Here is a 15,565-nt window from a genome sequence, read left to right as displayed (position 1 = left end):
AATCAGGAGTGGAGCCCAGGACACTTTGGCTCCTGGGCCTGGACTCTTCTGAACTCCATTGCTCTTCTGCTCTGAAAGCCATGTGATGGAGTGCTGAGAAGCAATAAAGGGGGCTTCCTGGAGGAGGCGATGCCACAGAATCTTGAAGATGAGAAGTATTCCTAGTCTGAGAGCACAACGCATACCAAGTCCAGGGTGAGGAGCATGGAGACGCATTGAGGTTCCATGCAGGCAATTCTTACCCTCCCTCTGTGGACCCCCCTCCTCCAGCCTCTTGACTAGGTTAGGTGTCATCCAGCTGATAGGACTGCTACCTCTGGCCTGGTCTGCCTCTCTGGACATTCATGTGGAGCAACCTATTTGGCTTCCTTTTCCAGCCTCCTGTCTGGTTTAAAGATTTTACAGCCAAGACTGGGAGGAACCCATACTCTGTCTCCCGCAGGTGTGGTCTTCAGCAACCCACTCCTCCACGGGCCCGATCTGTTCTCCTTGCCTGGGCCCTCTGGTTCACCTCCTGGCCCTGATCTGGGTTATTTCAGCATCACCTAGTTCTGCTGACACCAGGTCTCAGGGGCCGGAATATGTGTATGTGTGTGTGTGGCAGGTGGTGATTACGGTGTATGCCCACCTCTTACAAGGGGTACACACCACGCAATAGGCAAGCCCAGCATTTCATCATCTCTCATTCAAACCATTTTTTAACAACAACAAAAATCGGACTTATAACCCTGATATATCTTATATATACATATACATATACATATATATGTACATATATATATCTTGGAGGGTGGAATTGGGGAATTAGAGTGGTCACCCAAGAGCTCAAAGGCATTCTGCCTAAAAACTTGTCTAAAAACCATTAGACAAAGGGACTTAACATTTTAGGGTTATGAGATTGTGATGACAGCAATGGTCTCTCCACACAAAAATTATAGACATACAAATGTTTGCATGACAGTTTTCTCTAGGAGGTCACGGACTCCCTGGACACTGAAATCAGATTTAAAATCCTTTGCATGTAACTTTGGTCATATCTTCCTACTGGACCTCTCCGACCCCTCTGGCTTTGCAAGGGAGAAGTATAAGCTGTTGGCGGCTGTGGTACAGTAAGTGATGAAACTCAGACAGTCCTGGCATTGCTTTGTTTGCCCAGAGAGAGCAGAGGCCCAGGGTTGGGAAAGCCCAACCTTCTTGTGCTCAAATTCTTATGATGAGTGTACTACTGTTCCCACACAGATGATTTGTGCCTCAGTTTCCTCACTAGCTCAATGCTGGCGAGCTCCCATATCTGGGCTAGGATTACAATGGACAAAGGATGGGAATCCAGGTTCCAATTTAGTGTCATTGGACTAATGGGTTAATCACCTGATCTCTCTGGGCCAGTTCCCTCAGCCACAAGATCGCAGCCCATGGTTGTTAAAATTACTAGATGAGCTCAAAATGGGTGATATATACATGAAAGCTCTTCATATTCCTCAAACCACTAAAGTTTACAGGAGTATTATTATCTTGGCATTTAAGGCTGACTGGGAGATATACCAAGAGAACTGCCTTCCAGACTGGCAAACAGGGAGGCTAATGGAGATCACGTTTTCTGAACAGGGTCAAGTTGAGCCCCATGATATAAAATATTTTGTTCAGGGTCATCCATTGATAAATCCTGGGAGTAGGGGGAACTTCATAGCTTAGGGCACTAGGCTCTAGAAAATCCCAGCAGCATCCAGTGGCCCTGAGTCATCTGCTCCTTTATCTAAGGCTCCCTCCCGTCCCTCAGCCAAGGACAGAGACTCTGGGAATTTGCTCCCCTGGTCCTTTGTGCTCAGGTTGGGGTTCTTGTCTGCTAAGAGATGCAAATCAACTTCCAAGTTCGCAGTGATGAGAGAATGAGAAGGTTCTTCTTTGGGTCTGTCTGCTGTTAAAGAGCTGATCTGGGGGGAACGACCATGTGGAAATAACCAATCTCCACCAGAGTCACCGAAGTGCTCTGTGCAGCCTACACATGTGTTTTATGCAGCATTCAGGCTGCTGGTGCCTGCGTGTATGTTTATGAGATTAAAGCCCAGCGCCCAATAAATAATTTAGCAGCTCACTGCAAAAAAGCATACACGCACTATAATAGCTACTATCTCCAGCAGTCTGATGGGTACAGACATTGTAAATGCGCAGCACTTTCATCTACGTGTTTCCATTTGATGTGGGGCCCAAAACCAATAAGGAGAGAAAGAACATCACCTCTGTCCTCTGTGTGCGTCCCGTCACTAAGACGCGGCTGATAAAAAAGAAAGCTCATGGATGCACTAATTATTCAGGGCCTTGCTGGCTGTCCTTCGGCGCCCCCTCCCCATCTTCGCTCTCTTCCCTGCTTTCGGTTGCGGTTTGTTCCTGTAGGAAGAATCTGAAATCTCCACTAGACCAATTACTCATCCAGAATTTGTTTTGTTCTCCCAGGGGTGCCATTCTGGAGCAAAGCTGGGTCCAGGTGCTGTCACAAGTGACTTGCTCGTGGGTGCAGCTTAAAAGCAGAGATAAATAAATATCACCGCCACAGCCACCAGAGCCCCGGCTGAGGTTTTAATAAACCAGAAGTAGTGGTGACTGATTGGTAAGGCTTGGCCTTGGGCAAGATAAAGGGGGGAGAGTATTGGAGGGGGGGAGGGAGAGGTAGGGGTGGTGTCACAAGGAGAGAGAGTGCAGAAAGGCAGAGAAGCTTTTGAGAAGTTCCTTCAAGGTCTAAAAGCATTGATGGGAGATGAGCAGCACGTGGTGGTCTATGTAATAGCAACATGAGCTAGCAGGAGGAAAGCACGTCAAAGGGAACCATCCTCTCCTTACTGGAAGGTTTACCTGTTCTGACTGCAGTTAAGGGACAAGTGGCATCAGTGGGGGACCTGGGCATGAGAGAGTGATAGGATTTCCCTCTAGCTTTCAGGGAAATCTGGGAGGCGGCATCCACTTCTGCACCAGCCCTTGACTCCTTGTCGGTAGCATCTATCCCATATCCACCGGTCCCTGGGCTTGTGCGGACACCACCACGCTTACCCCAGCCTCCCTACTCTCTGCATCTCCTTGGCCTTGGATGCATTTATTGCCAGTGGCTGTGGTTTATTTCCCGTTGTTTATGGCCTGGGACAGGCTGCCTACAAATAGCTCCCCAAAGGGTGGGGAAATGCAGGCATCTGCCATTCTGTGAGGCTCTTTCCAGAAATGAAAAGGACAGTCATAAAATGTTGCACTGGGGGAGGAGTGGTCGGTGGGTAACATGCATCATAAAAAGCGTAATGGACTAATGCGAATACGGACTGGCCGCAGCCCAGGGGTGTCTGCTGAGCTCAGACATAAATACTGGGGAGGCACCAAGGAGACAGATTTTTTATTTCTGTGATTTGATGGTGGGGGGATGTGGGACATAATTTTTCCTCTATTTCTCTACGGTCATGCCTCTGGGGATACCACCTATCTGTCAGAGACTGAAGCTACTCCATGTTTTACGGGTTCCAGAGCAGTTAAACTCTCAGAAAGACCGAAGGCGCAGGAGGGTTTGTGGGTGCATCACAGTACCTCAGAGGGTGAGTGAATTTTGGAGTTTTGTTTGTATCATCCAAGATTTTGCAAATAACTAAAGAACAGAAGTGGGTGAGGATAATTATGTTAAGTGTATGCTTGGATGCACGTATGAGTAACTACGTACTTGCCCAGCATCAGGCTAATTTCCAACATTAAGACGACTGAATTATGTTCTCTACTTAGTGGGAATTAAAACAGCAGCTTTACCAACAATAACTCAACAATAATCTCCATCCCGCTCAACTTCAGGTATGAAGAGCAAAACAGTTGTTTGGTAATTAATGGAACATTCAAGTCGAGGACTCAACCACGCATGTTTTTTCCCTAGGGTTTTACATGGCGAAGCACCTACATTTTCTGGTTAATGTTGGCTGTTGGCCAGTTGCTCTGTGTCCACCCATTTGCCTTGAAGTGTGCACTTTGATAGAATGTGTAAGGGTACTGGGTGTGTGTGGGGCAGAAGGCAGAGTGAATAAAAATCCTGTATAGTCAGAGCCTCTGTTCTGGGTGATGCTAGGATGCTCTCATCCCTGTCTCCATACCTTGGAAGCACTCAGGGTCTACGAGCTGGCTGGAGCTCTGGGCCCTGATCTCAAGGGTGAATTCAGTTCACCCAGGACCGTGGACTACTTGAGAAGAAGGAGAAACCGCAGAAACTAGGGTACCTACAGTCGGGCAAGGAACCCCCATTCAGCCTTTCAGTTTATGGTGAGAAAAAGCCTGAAGGCATTTGGAATTCACATTCCCGTTCACACGTGTTTTGGAAGAGTTAATTTTCCTTGCCCTGTCCCCAAGAATGGAGGAAAGTAAAGTGGCATTTCTCTGAATGTCACAGGTACCAAGAGCTAGCCCACTGTCCTTTCTATCTAGGTTGTGTGAGAAGAGAAAGAGAAGGGGATGGGGAGTCTTATTAGACATAGAAGACCTATAATAAGCAATCCACATAATTCTTCAAAGTTATTCTAAGCTTTATAAAGTAGCTATTACTATCCCTATTTTAAAGATGACAATTCTCAACTCCAAGCTTCCAAGAGGGGAAATAAGTTAGCCAGGGTCTCATCCTTAACAAATAGCAGAGTTAGGACTTGAACTCATACCATTGTCTTCTCACAATGGCTTTAACATATGAAAGGGGAAAAAAAAATCAATAAATGATTTGGAGGAAAAATTATTTCCAGTCTGAAGGTCAAAGAGCAGGGACTAATGCATCCCTTATGCCAAGTGGTGTGTATTATTATTCCAAGTGATGAGGTGGCGGGGAGGGGGGTGGGCACCACATGTGCTATTGCAAAAGGGTCAGAGAACCCTTGTGTGCATGGTAACACGTGATTACTCAAACTGGAGGTGAATGGGGGCATGGAGAGTCGCCAACACTGAACTGGGGGTCTGATAACAATAAAACACTGGGCTCCCTGGTCAGCCAACGCCGCACATTTACCTAGAGAAGCATCTGGCCATGGGAGAGCTCATCTTCCCCACCAGGTGTAGCAGCAGCCTCTTTTAGGAGTGTTCTGGGTGGGGGTCCTGGGAATCGGTTCTGAGTGGGGGTCTTGCCCAATCACCTACTGAGAAATGAGGCTCAACTGGACTCAGCCCCATTACCCACGCTTAGGGCATAGGAGATGTTCCTCTTTCCTTAGTTGGCTCATTGCCACCTTAAAGTCTGAAGAAGAAACTACCAAAGCATCTGGTCTCCTAGGCTAAGCTAGCCAGCATTAGGTCAGATTTAAGGGAGACCTTCCTGACGGTGAGCTGTCCAAGGCTTGACCATGAGCGACCAACACTGGCTCTGGCATATTCTTTCCTGAAGACTTTAAAGAGCCTGCGAGATACCTAATTGCTGCCCACAGCACTGGGCAGGAGAGAGCCTTTCGTCCAGCCTCACCTTTGCTCGCTGGTATTTTAGTAAAGGCCCAGAACCAATATAGAAGGTATAATTTTCATATCATTCTTGGCAAATCCCAGGTGCGCCCCATTAGCTGAGTGCCAAGGATGCCATTTTCTATCAAGAAAAAGACATGCTGCATCGTAGTGCTTAGCTCAGGGCCCTATTAATAGCAATCCTAATTATATGGCTGAAAATTTAATTCATAGCAATGATTAGTGTCAGAATCAAAGGCATCAGGCATCAATATTGATGGAATTGCATAAGCCCGTAAACAGAGAACAAGCATCCTGCCCCTTCCCCCCACACGTGGTCTGCTGTTAACTATTGCATTAATGTCGCCTCCAATTTTACCAGACGAAAATGACTCCATTTTTCAGTGTCCTCCTTCTTTGCCCGGCCAGCTCTGAATGGGTATGACTGGCACACAAAAGATCCCAGACAGCGCCTTTGAAGAAGAGCCCTGGGGCTTCAAGGGATGCACGGGTGATGGGACCAGGCCCCTCGCTTTACACAGCAGCTCTTGGCCTTGTCAGCAATACTCCTTTGTCTCCCCTTCAGAGAGCTCACAGCAAACAATGATGCCTGGAGAAAGGGGAGTCAGCTGGGACTGTGTGTGGCACAAAAGGCTGCCACCCCATCCATTGTGGCCTGGGCTGGGCTGGGTGGGAAGGGGGAGAGGGAGGCCTGAAGGGAGGGACACAAGGCAGCGTGTGCCGAGGTGACAGCTGCCATGTCCTGGGTTTCCAGGGCATCTTTGCTGGAAAAAGCTCAAAGTGTTAGCTCTTCTACTCCTCTCTGCATCTCCTGGTAGCTCTCTGTAGGGCCACTGGTGGGTTATGGGTGGACAAACGGAATCAGAGTGCTAAAAGCTGGTGGTCAACGAAGCACAGGTCTGGAGTCAGAGAGGTCTGGATTCAAATTCTAGCTCTCCACTTGGTAGCAATGTGACTCTGGCAGGTTACCTAACTTAGAGCTCAGTTTGCTCATCCGGAAAATGGACATAATATTAATTCTTATCTTATAAGAGTAGTGTGAGGCTTAACTGAAAAAAACAAACAACTACACTTATCCCAGGGCTTAGCGAGTAAGTGCTTAATTTGTAATAGACCCTCCACGTCCCCAAAAGTGGAATGCCTAGAGAGAGAACTAACATGTAAGACTTGAGATTCCCAATTCAGTGCTATGATTTGTCAGAACTTCTTAGCCCCAAGGCATGGATTTTGTGATTAAATAGGCCTCCTTGCTGGCCAGGCTCTAGTAACATCCTTGAGACATGTGGGGTGAGGGCTCAGGGAAGCTGGTCACCCCAGAGCAAGGCTGCATGGTCAGGCCTGCGGTAGGACACTCAGTGAGACTCTTGCCTTAGGTAGAGTGATCCCCAGAACAATTTTAAGTCCTGATTAGGAAATGCTTGCATGCTAGGGGAAGGCAGGGGTTAGTCTGATGCTTTGTGCAGAGGTAACGTTCTTTCATTTGATACAGAGAGTTCAAAAATTGCAACCTAAAGACCTGGATTTTAGTCTTGCCTATGTTGCCAAGAACCTCGGTGATTTTGTGCAGATCACTTAACCTTTCTAGGCCTCCGCTGTCTTATCCATAAAAATAGAATAAATATCTCAACTGCCCAAAGTCTATAGGCTGGACCAGTTTTTTGAGGTCCTTTTTAGCTATAAAATCAGAGGGAGATTCTTGACCTTGTGGGATAGAGTCAACCTTCCCCCTGGGGGGATGTCCCTGAACCCTCTGCAGGGTCCCAGCTCCATGGTCTCTCCCCCTTCCTTGGCTGTGCTCTCGCCCACTGTGACAGTAAAGCTTGAGGAGTCTGGATTTGTCACTAAAGCCTATTGATGCCACTGCCCCTCTCAGTTTAGGTGGGGACATCCAACTGGTGGCAGCAGCCTTTGAAACAGAAAACCAGAATGTGGTATCAGGCAGTGATGGCTGATTGGACAACTCGAGAGGCACCAGCTTCTAAACTTCTGCCCCACCTTGGAGTCCAGAAACCTTTCTAGAAGCTGAGAGCAGGAGAGCGACAGAATCCCAAGAGGAGACTCTGAAGGACAGACCTTAGCTGACCTTTACCACCTGCATCTCTGCACTTGCTTCCCAGGACAGAAGAACACATGAAAACAGGAAGGAAATAGAAGTTCAAGTAGCTACAAGCTTTTAGCTTTGTCATCTTTGGACTATGAAAGTGACCTAAGCATATGCTGGGCTCATCTCCACCTGAAATATTTGTAGCTCTGGTTCCAATTCTCACATCTTCCCTTTATTTACCGTGTGACCCTGAGTAAGTCCATAATCTGAGTATTACTATGTGCAACAGAGCAGAGAAATATCCCAACCCTTCCTGTTTATTCAAAATGTCATGGGATTAAGGAGATAATAGAAACCGAGGGAATCTGGCTGGGCCCTTGGAAGAAAAGCATGGTAACAGTGTAGGGGGGCAGTAGCAATATTAGTGAGTCATGTTTGTAGTGAGAGTAGTGAGAGCAGCAATGGCTGCAATTTATTAAGCACCTACTATGCATCGGTCTCTGCGTTAGGTAACCTTACACCCTCCATGTCTGACGTGCACAGCAATCTCACAAGGTAGCATTAGTGGACCAGTGGAGGAAACTGAAGTCCCCCAAGATCACACAGTTAATCTCACATAGAGCTGTGTAGCCCTAGGATGTTATGGTCACCTTGGGAGCGTGCAAAGGGCACCAAATAGGCCTGTTTTAGTTAGTTCTGTAAAGCTGCAAGAGCTGACCGGCCACTTCCCCAGCCCCGCCCTGGGGAGGGGTCCATGCATAGTTTGGCGATAGGGAACCCGGAAAGCTCTCACTGGTGACTAATGCAGCTGGTGCCAACGTCCAGCAGGAGTAGATTAGTTCGGCTCAGCTGGTCTTGTCTTCTAAGTATTTTTTCCCATGACTCAGGGCTGGGGGCAGGGGGCAGGATTCTCTTCCTCCATCTGACCTTGCAAACATGTCACTAAAAAGGAGGCTGATATGACAGTTCCACTTCCCCAGGGAGCCAGAGTAGAGTGGGTTGGGGGGGGGGGCTCAAAGATGTTAGTGATAATCATGAAAAAAACTTCTGTGCCAAGCACCAGACTAAGAACTTGCTTTCATTTAGTCCTTACAATAACCATGCAAAGTGTTCATTACTACCCGCTCCACAGAGGAAAAAAATCGAGGCTCACAAATTCAGTAGCAACAGTGGTAATACTCAAGTTCACATACGCTCTGGCTCGGCACTGCACTTGCCTGGAATTAGTTCATTATGCTCTATTTTTTCCATCAGCACTAATTATCTCCTAAGCATTCTATATTGTGTTTACCCATGTTTTTTTTTTCTGTCTTCCCACATTAAGATATAATCTTCATTAGGAAAGGCAATTTTGATTATTTTGTTCACTAATTATACCCAACAAATGGCACATAGTAGGTATTCAATAAGTTTTCGTTCAATAATGGATTATTCCATTTAATCCTGGTTACGATCTCATGAGGCAGATATTATAGTTATTCTCATTTTACACCCAAGGAAGCTGGAGTTAGGGGGGCATCCTATAAGCTCATATACTCTTTGTTATGGAAATCAATTCCTACTTGAAGGCAGACAACTGGCCTGGACTCGCTGGTCTTTGGAGGTCCCTTCCAACCCTGTTCCACAGGCAGGCAAGGCACCCTGGGCTGAAAGATATGCATCTGCGTGGTTTGTGTTTTCCTAAAGATGAGAGCTCTGTAACTTTAGTACCTTGGCCTCTTGGAGATTTTGCACAGCCTATTTGGGTCACCTGGATTCCGTGAGCTCCACCCCCTCCCTCACCCCAACTTGTGATGAAGCCCTGAGCTCCAAGGGGGCAAACTCTTGGATATGAAGCGGCCTGCTGAGTACACAGCCTGATGCCTCCTAAAGGGATTGTCCAGGATTGAAGCATATTAAGAGCTGCACAAAAGGTGCAAAAAAATAAATGCGTCTTCAGTGCCTCCCTTTCAGCCCGGCTCTGGGAGATCAGGGCCTCCTCCCCTGGGGTCACTGGGGCTATGGATAGAAACCCACACCCCCTCTCTACACCTGTCATGGTCAAGCAGGGGGAAGAGGGGGGTCAGTAGTGTGGAGGGGGACTCTGTAAATATGCCTCCTTCCCTGTGCCAACCAAATGCTGCCTTTCCCAGCTTTCAGAAGACCAGTTCTCTGGACTCAAGAGGGCTATAAAACAACAAAACAAACAGCGAGTTTGGCGGCAGGAGTCTGGGCAGGGAGCCAGACTCATTCCTAGGGCTGTGGCAGTGAGTTCCGAGCCACCACCGGTCTCTTCCACGCAGGCTCCGGGGAAGGGAGAGAAGGTGTCTCCCCTCGACCCCTGCCCCCCCAGCCCCAGCACTGCTGAGATGCCCGGGGACTTAGGGCATTGGCTGAGTAGTCACAGGTCCCAGGAGAGCCGTGAGGTCTCCTGGAATTGGACTCGCAGCCCTGGCTGTTTACAGGATCTAGGGTTCACACTGAGAGACGAGTGAATCATTTCCACTCAGAGGAATGAGTGGCTATTGTTTGGTGGGGCTGGCACAGAGAGAAAGGCATGTTTCTCAGCGTTTCATCCAACTCGGCCTTCTGTCTGCCAAGACAACTCCACCCCATGAGGGAGCCAAGTCAAAGGTTAGGAACTTCTGTGTGTGTTTTGGAAGGAAGTATAATCACCAATGTCAATATTGCCCATGGAGGGGCCATATAACCTTGGGCAAGATATTTAAAAATTATCTCTGTGGCTCAGTTTTGCACATCTGTAAAATGGAGTAGAGATGCAGGGGACGAACACCACACTTAATGGAAGTATCTGTGGAAGACAGAAGGGACCATGGAAAGGTATCTTGTAAGTAATCAGCGTTATCAAGTAACAGCAATCATTCCGAGGCCTGGGAGAATTAATACTTTCGTGCTCTGGATGGATTCTTTCCAGCCCCTAAGCTGCTACTACAAGAAGCTTAGTTTTCCTGGCTTTGCTTAGCAAATTGTTGGTGAGATTACAGAGAGAAGAATAGGGCTGGGACGTCAGCGCTTCCTGTGGGCTGCGGACTGGAGACCTTGCCTTGGTATGTCCCTTAGGGAAAGGCAGAAAGAATTTTCCTCAAGAGTTTCACAGGCACTTCTGCAGCTGGCTGTTAGGTAATGGGAAATAAGGTGGTGCCAAAAGAGGCCACCCCCACCCCAGAACTTGAAAAGGGCACAGGGATAGCGGTGGTTACCTGAGCCTTTGTACCTGCCTCCTTGCTGTAGGCACGCCTGCCTCGGATCCCGGTGAGCTGGATGCCTGCCCCCCATGCTATTCTAGGGATCTCTAGCAACAATATAAACGCCACCCCCTGCTTCCCCCCCAGTCAACATCCCTGAGAGTACCACCCTACCCTCTTCCAAGTGTTGTTAACCAGCAAACAAATTTTTCCTGTAACCCATCCTTAGTTCTCTTGTTCCCGAGTCTTCCTCCCCAACCCTCCCCCCTCCCCCCCCCCCCCCCCCCCCCAGCCTACGCAACACACAATAACTTCCTTCCTTTGCAAACCAGCCACGTCAACAGGAGTCACTCTTGGTGTCTGATCTATTCTAATCTGTGCAAAAAGGTGTCTGGCAAGGAGGAGGTACCCAGTAAGTTCGACATAAATTTAATGAGCACCTAATGTGTGAGAGATGTTGGATCTGACAGTGGGGCTGGGTGACATAAATACGAAAGGTGGGTCCCTGTCCTCGAGGATCTGGGAATCTCAAGAGAGGTGGGCACATGTAGCTGCTTCAGGGTCAGATGTTGTCAGAGCAAAACTACGTGCTGTGAGGGGTCTGAGGAGGGCATTACTCAGATGTTTCAGGGACAGGGTGGAGGACACCTCACCAGGCTCTGGGCAGCAGGCAAGTTTCCAGTGCAGTTTCCAGGGGGGACAGAGATCAGAGAGCCAGCACTGTCTGCTGCTGTAAGGCCCGGGGCTAGAGGAGGCCTGGGCTGAAGCAGCAGTGTTAGCAGCTGCAGATGAAGAGAAGGAGCCTCAGGGACTTTGCCCAGCGAGGGAAGGGACATGAGTCCTTCCCCCCATGTCCTGGTGGCTTCTGCCTTCTCAGCTGGGCCCTTCCCTCCTTTGCCCCAGGACTTGTGCTTCACCTGGCCTCCTCCCTTCCACCTGGGAAGCTGAATTAAATGAGGCTGCAGTTCCTGTTACCACTGCTCTTCCTCCAACTGTTGCTCTTCCTCTGTGTGCTTTGGCCTTAGCTCCCAGCATCTCGTCTCTGGCCTCCCACTGCCTGCTCTTAGCCAGGAGCATGTCATCGCAGTCAACCGGCCCAGAACAGCCTGCCGTCGCTCCCCTAGCTCCTGCCCCAGGCCTCCTACCCTCGTCACCTTGGAGAAGCCTTTCCTGGTCTGTGCCAAGCACCTACTCCTCGACCCTGGGGGCTTTTCACCACGCTCTGAGGGCAAGCTCGAACCCAGCCATGATTTCAAAGCCCACACCCAGGGGCCTTGGCCTCCCCGTCTTTGCTCCTGTGCTCTGCCACAGCCTGCCCACCCTTATCACCCACTCTCACCAAAGGAGGCAGAGAAAGACTGGCCGTAGAATTGCAAAGGTCATGTTAGCGCAGGAGACCCCCTACAGCTTCCCTGATCCAGGATGATTCGGTCTCTGCCTGAATATTTCCACTGACTGGGAGCTCACTACCTCTTGAGTCAACTCTTTCCATTAACAGTTTGGCTGTAAGAAGCTTCCTTTTTTAAAGTGGAAAGTTAATCTACTGTCACGCCTACCCAATGGCCCTATTCTGCTCTCTGGGGTCACAGCAAATAAGTCTAATTCATCTTTACTGAATGACTAAGTAAACCCGACGATCAAGGTTCAAATCCTGGGTCTACCATTTACTTGCTATGGGGCCTTAGACTCATTTCTTTACCTTTCTTGGCCTGCATTTCCTCGTATGTAAAACAGCACTTACCTTATGGAGTTACACACTGAGTGAGTTAATAGATTTAAAGCTCTGAGGATGACACCTGACACATAATACGTGCTCAGTAAATTACAGTATCTGAAGAAAACTGTCTGGTCTCCTCATTTACTCTTCTTACCTTGGCTTAACATCTTTTTAACAATATTCTTTATATAGCATGACTTCCACATCCTTCCAGTTCTTGTTTATCTCACACGTTAGCAGGCTTAAGGCCTTCTTACAATGTTATCTCCAATGTGGAGCCACCTCTCCTCATGACCTGGAAGTGGTCCTTCTGTTAGTGTTATGAAGACTAACTAACTTGGCTCATTTGTATCACACAGTTGACTCCTGTCATCTTGTGGTCAGTGAAAGTCCCAAGGTCCTTCTCACTTGCTTCTCTGTGGGCTTGGGTCCTCATGGCACTCTGTACCCCCAAGTGCACCCTAGACCCTCCTGGCACATGCATTGCATCTTCTCAATGTGGCACCCATGGTCTATAGTGCCCTTCTCTCATAGCTCCAACTCATCCGTTGACCTGTCTCAGTTTTTCTTTATTTAAAATATTTTTTTTTTATTGATTTCAGAGAGAGGAAGAGAGAGATAAAAACATGGATAAGAGAGAGTCACTGATCGGCTGCCTCCTGTGCAATCCCTACTGGGGATTGAGCCCGAAACCCAGGCATGTGCCCTGACCAGGAATTGAACTGTGACCTCCTGATTCCTAGGTCAATGCTCAACCGCTGAGCCATGCCAGCCAGGCAACACCTGTTTCAGTCTTTAAGCAGAGCCTGGCTATCTTCCTCCCTGATAAAGCCTTCTGGATCGATTGCTCTATTGCAGCTGGTTTCTCTGGAACTGTTCCATCCCAGTGGTGAAGCTTCCCCTGCCTTCTTGTCACCTGTATGCCTGTGCAAGCATCTCACATCTCACATCTTGGTTTTAAGGTCTTGTCCCTTTTCCTGCGGGTCCTTCTGCATATTTGTGACTCTGAGGCAGTGGCCTCATGCTTAGGTGCTCACCGTGAGTCCCTGCTTCCTCTGAACTTCCCCTCTCAGGGATTTCCTCTTCTTATGGGCTGAGATACATGAGGGCTGGGCAGTCTGACAGACGCCGCAGCGGGCCGGGAAAAAGCCCGCAGCTCTGACACAGCCTGCTTCCCTCCCCTCTCTACACTCTTAGCTCTTTTTTTCCATTTTCCTTCCTGTGTTGAAAGAGCTATGGGGCCTGGACCATGGTAGGGTTTCCTGGGGACATTCCATAAATTCCTCATGGGCCATTTCTCTGGAGAGGGATGGGTGGGTAAGCGGGAGGCCAGCGGGAGCCGGGGTGTGAGTACCAGGTGCCTTAAAGGAGTGTGGGTGGGAAGAAAGGGTGAGTTGCACAGAGAAGCAGGGGTATTATGAGCTCATAGAAACAGTCAAAGCAAGGCAAAGCAAAGAGTGAAAAGGAGCAGCCAGCCTGCAGGTTGCAACAAGCTGAGGGCAGCCCCGCTCCTAGCCTTGCCCTTGAACCCACTGCATTGCCCCCATAGCGACTTGTCTGCCAGGGTTTGGAGAACTTTGCTCGCTTGGGTGTGTGGCTTGGAAAGATGCCCCGAGCTGCCCCTTGTTCTATGCAAGATGCACAGAGATGCGAGGAAGGTCAGCACAGCGTCCTTTTGAGTCTGGCTGGGTCGTTCCTCCTCTGTTCAGTCTTCACCCGTCCATTCAGCAAACACTAACTCCTTAACTCACATCTAAGACCAAAAGGAGCAGAGGCACCAGCCCCTGGCTGAACCCCGCAGCAAGCCTGGAGCCTCCATCCCTGGGCTCTGTGGCCCCCTCTTTAAGTAACAATGGCGTCAAACTAGGTGTCAGGGCAAGAAACAACTTGTTTTAGTCTCTAGGTTTGAACAGATCACTTTTCTTCTCTGGGCCTCAGTTTCCCTGCTGAATAGTGAGAATATTAGGCCAGATGATCTCTAAGTTTCCTTAGAGAATGGTTCTATTTTTCAAAACATTTTAAAGGCTTATCCCATGTGTGACCACAGAGTGAAAAAATCAGGTAGAAAGAAGGAAATGCATATGAATAAGGCATGGCCCCTGCTTTTAATAAAACTTTCAAGAGAATAAAGGAGACAGAGTTACACGAATGATCCAGAACACCTGTGGCTACTGCTGGACCCTAGGTAGTTTTTGTGTAGTTTAGAAAAAGGTGATCTCTATGGGCAGATAGATTAGTAAGAGGAGCCCGTCTGGGTGAATGTTTATACCCAAGGGTACATGGCTTGACAAGGAGAGCTGAGGCTAGATTTCAGCTCCCCTAGGCCCCTTGGCCCAACGCCCCCTTGCAAAGAGCAGTCTACCCAACTGTAAGGTAAGCCTGCTGAGCAGGGAAGTAGCCAGCCTCAGGCTCCAAGTTGAACCCTGTCTTGGTGGAATATGTCTCTTTTAAAATCTTAGTGGGCTCTCATAAAGCAGTCCCCCTCACCCCCATTTGGGAAAGCAGGAACACACTCATCCTCCCTTCCATGAGCCGAAACACCCAGCCAGGGTCCACAGCCCCAGGCAGAGGAGCGGGCACAGCACAGGAACCTTTCCACAGAGTGAGAAAGGGTTAAAGGGCGTTGGTCTCAAGAACACCAGAAGAGGTCTGGAGGGTTCAGCACCCACACAAACCCAGGCCAGTTGTTCTCACCTCCTTTGGCAGCAGCTCAGAACAAGCAGATCACGGAAATTCTTCCTCAGGCTCCCTCCCTGCCACCCCCTCCACATCCCAAACAACATCTCTCCGGGGCTCTAAACGGATTAGGAGGAAAGAGCTGCAGAGGTGATGTCGACATCAAGGGTGAGACCTGGTGAGGTCTTGCATGTGCCTTGATCTACAAGTGGGGGCACAGGGGAAAGGTGGCAGGAGGGTAAGTTTAGGAAAAAGGGATTAGCTGGGACCGGAAAGAATGTGGCCACTGTAATCCCACATAATGAACCAGACTGTGCTCGGTCTCTGCACCCAAGCACCAGACAAGCAGGTACAAGCTACTGGCTTCAGCCTGCTGCACAAGAGGCCGCCCACGCTGCCAGCCCAGACAGCCCATGCCCTCCAGCTGGCAGAGGTGCCTAGTGCAGCCATAGGGTAAGATGCCTACTTCCTCCTGGAAGCTCAAGTCTTGGGGGA

General features: G+C 49.0%; 1 protein-coding gene across 1 annotated transcript in view; it reads right to left on the bottom strand.

Annotated features, from left to right (window-relative positions):
• PLXNA2 (plexin A2) overlaps positions 1-15,565 on the bottom strand; it is a 197,483-nt gene that overhangs the window by 149,037 nt on the left and 32,881 nt on the right. The window lies entirely within an intron of this gene.

This window comes from Miniopterus schreibersii, assembly GCF_964146895.1.
Source record: "Miniopterus schreibersii genome assembly, chromosome: 19".
Lineage (NCBI taxonomy): Eukaryota > Metazoa > Chordata > Mammalia > Chiroptera > Miniopteridae > Miniopterus > Miniopterus schreibersii.
The sequence above is the reverse complement of the archived record's forward strand: the minus strand, read 5'-3'. Positions and strand labels throughout refer to the sequence as shown.